Raw genomic sequence first — 3,530 nt, forward strand, 5'->3', positions numbered from 1 at the left:
ACAAACCTGATGAGACTCTACACACAGTAAAGCATTCACCGAGTATGTTTTAATAAGACATGATTAAGGAAAAGATACAAAAGGGGTATGGTGGAAAGTTCAGGAACTTTAATGCCAGGCAGATGTAAAATGGAGAATAGGCTCAGCAACAACAACAAAGAAAGATACTGACATATGCTCTTGGAACCTGTCTCTTTATTGCTGATAGAAGAATCATTATAGCCTTTTGAAGTATTCTTCTATTAGAAATAATATTCAGAGCCTACCACCTAAGAATCATTACGTCATAGATATCAGCCATTCAGTCCATAGTGTGGTGTGGTTCATGGGCCTCATGATGAATTGTTTGGCCAGAATCATAGCCACTGTAGACTACCATAGCTGTGTGCCCTCAGCAACTGGCACTCTTGTGGCAATTGTACTTCCCTTTATTTAGAACAGCACTGCCTTTGGGGATGTAACCCAGGAGATTGCACATATTTGAGCTTAAATACTGGATGGAGGGAATTAACCTCATCCACAAGTAATGTTCAAAGACACCACTTTAAAGCCATCCTCCAATTCTCATTGTATTGGTGAGACTTGTTACCCACATAAAACAGGGGCAAAACATTGCCTTCTGAATGCCAAATGAGACATAGAAGACACTGACTTTCAAAAAATCTCTTATAATGTAACATCATTAATAATGGGCTCTGACTTCTTTGACAATATTACATTGTTGAGGTTACATCCCTTTTCTAATATTACATCCCTTTTTTAATATCTCAGGTACTCAAAGCTCTCATCTTCAATGAGAGGATGTTACAACTCTGAAGAAAAAGGCTATGCATTTGAACAGTTTGCCCAATGGGCCAGTGTGGGAAGGGAATGGAAGTCGACATTCTCTTCAGATTACTTGAGAAAGTGGTAGGAAGCAGAGTGGTCCAGCATGGGAAGTATGCTCAGCATGTGGAGGGGTAGGGCAGAGGGTATCTCCTGAAAGACAATCAGAAATGGGAATATGGTCTGGGGCTGTAGCATCCAGTGAGGTAAGGGCTGCTAAAAGCCCAACAGAGCAGGTTGCAGGAAAACTGTGGCATCTTCCTTGGGGCTGCTGCCTCTGATGGCATAGCACTTGCTTTCAGGGATGTCTGACTCCCACAGAAAATCTGGAATCTGGACTTTAATCTTAGTTTTGGTCATAGCCCCAGGAGGGCCTATGTTGATAGCTGCATACATTCCATATTGGCATCGCTTGTTTATCCAGTAAAAGAGTGTGTTGTAAGTAAAGGTGGCTGCTCTCATCACTTCTACCCACTGCTAGGCACATTCCTCCTAACTCAGGTTCTTCATCCAGTGCAGAAAGAGAGTGCAGCCACCAATTATCACAGAGCAGAGCAAGAAGCAAGCTGACTGACAGCTGTAACTTGGGACTTGAACTCTTTTTCATTCCTCTCCTTGATTTGGCTCACCCATCTATTCATTCCTTCCCTCCCTCTTCAAAAACATCTAATCAATTTACTTATTCAGTTAAAGCTAGATTTTTCGGGAGCATAAGAGGCCTTTTAACCTTTTACAGATAAGGAACATGATCTTCCCAGACTCATGATATTCCCAGAACTCAGATCTTCCCAGACTCAGTCTGATTGATCGCATGGGCCCTACGATCAATCAGACTGAGAAGCCTCACTAAGGGCAAGGTCCTTGAGGAAGTAATAGTTTACCTCTTGATGAGGACACTAATGTATTTTTTTGTGGTGGGGCAGGATATGATTTTAGCCTTTGCAAAGTCCTTAGTCTCCTAGAGGAGTCTATTTGGTAACTATTTAGCACTCCATGCAGGCAGCCTCCACCAAATCCATGCAAATGGTCTTCCTTGAGAGTTTGTTCCCCACACTCAAAGTACTAAAATGATACTTACAGCCAGGAAGGCCAAGGTGCTTTTTTTGGGAATCAATGATGTTGGGCCTTGTTACCAGGCCAATGGCTCTGGAAATAATGAAATCATCAACTCCCCTGACCTCCAATGGGAGTCCTCAGAATGTCCCAGCCCCATTGTTCCCTCAAGATAATGTCACAGGGTTCTGAATTGAGGGGTGGTGCTTCTGGAGTTGTTGTCAGTTGATAGAAGGAAGGGAGTCCATTTTGTGATATCTTATGAGCATAGTTATATCCCATAAAAGAATGGTCAACCACAGAATTATGTCTTCCCAAATTCAGATGGTGATCTCACAGAATAGCCCACAGGGAATACTCTCACACCCTCAGGATCTCATATTTATGTTGTTGGCTGTTGGGAAGCCATTTCTGTATAAAATCTTTATAGGGGAGTAGGGCAGAGAGCATAGTCAACATTGGTGAGCCCAAGCCTCAAGAAGTTTCTGACCAAGTTATTCCAACTGGTCCAAACCTCCTTCTTTGCCTCCTACTTTTTTTTCTTGTTACTTCAACAAGTTCTGGAAAAGTGTATTCTGAGTATCACCAGCCCCTATGGTAGCTCCCTCATGCGTGATCCTGCATCTCTTTCCAGACTCACCTCCATCCCTATCCTTCATACACCATTCTGATCATGCCAGATTCCCCAAAGACACTTTTTATTCACTTCTGAACTTTGGCTTATGCTGCTTCTTCACTCAGAAGTGCCTCTCCTCACATTTTCACCAGTGAACACCTCCTTATCCTCCCATGTGGTCAATCCCTCTACTCTAAAGCAAATAGTTCTTTCCATTGATTTTCCAGAACCACATTGTCAGTTTGAGGAGACAGAGAGAGTCATCTAATCCAACTCTTATCAGATGCTTGAGTACTGAGGTCAGAACTTTCCTACTCAGGAACCAATTCCCTGAGGTTCAATTGACTCAGTGTCTTGGTTACCATCTACTGAGGCAGCTGGATTCATTTTTGACCAACTATGATGGAAAGATATTTCCTAATCAAGTCTAGATCAGCCACCCAGAAGGTTACACCCCTGGTCCTGGCTTGGCTCCCTGGCACCAATTAGTTACTCCACATTTTGATCAGTAACCAGAATGATCCTTTTAAGGATAATGCTACTCTGTTCAAACATACAGTGACTTTCCATCACACTCAGATTCAAAACCACAATTCTTGACAAAGGCACCCAAATCCATGATCAATCTCACCAGCCACTCCCATACCTCCTTAGTCTCATTTGTACTGCTGTCACTTCACTCATTCACAGAGTAACATCCTTGCTGTTCCACAAGTAAGGTACACATCCTCCTTTTTCAGGGTGTTTGCACTGGCTGTTACCCCTTTCTGGAAAGCCATTTTCTCAGATATTAATACAGATCACTTGCTTATTTCCTTTAGTTCTCTTATCTCCATATCTCTTAGCCAGCTTTGGTTTTCAAGATAGCATATATCATCACCTAACATATATTTATTTATTATCTGTCTGTCCTGGGATGTAAGCATCTTTAATTAATGTAAGCATGGATCTAAGAATCTCAGATAGTGATAAATACTATGAGTAGAATAAATTAGGGTAAATAAGAGGGATAAAGAAGTTATTTTTAAGGTACAGT

General features: G+C 41.9%; 1 pseudogene; it reads right to left on the minus strand.

Annotated features, from left to right (window-relative positions):
- Positions 1–804: 804 nt before the first annotated feature.
- LOC143410767 (testis-expressed protein 38 pseudogene) lies at positions 805–2,524 on the minus strand (annotated as a pseudogene).
- Positions 2,525–3,530: the final 1,006 nt, after the last annotated feature.

The sequence above is a fragment of the Callospermophilus lateralis genome, chromosome 11, assembly GCF_048772815.1.
Source record: "Callospermophilus lateralis isolate mCalLat2 chromosome 11, mCalLat2.hap1, whole genome shotgun sequence".
NCBI classification, from domain to species: Eukaryota; Metazoa; Chordata; class Mammalia; order Rodentia; family Sciuridae; genus Callospermophilus; species Callospermophilus lateralis.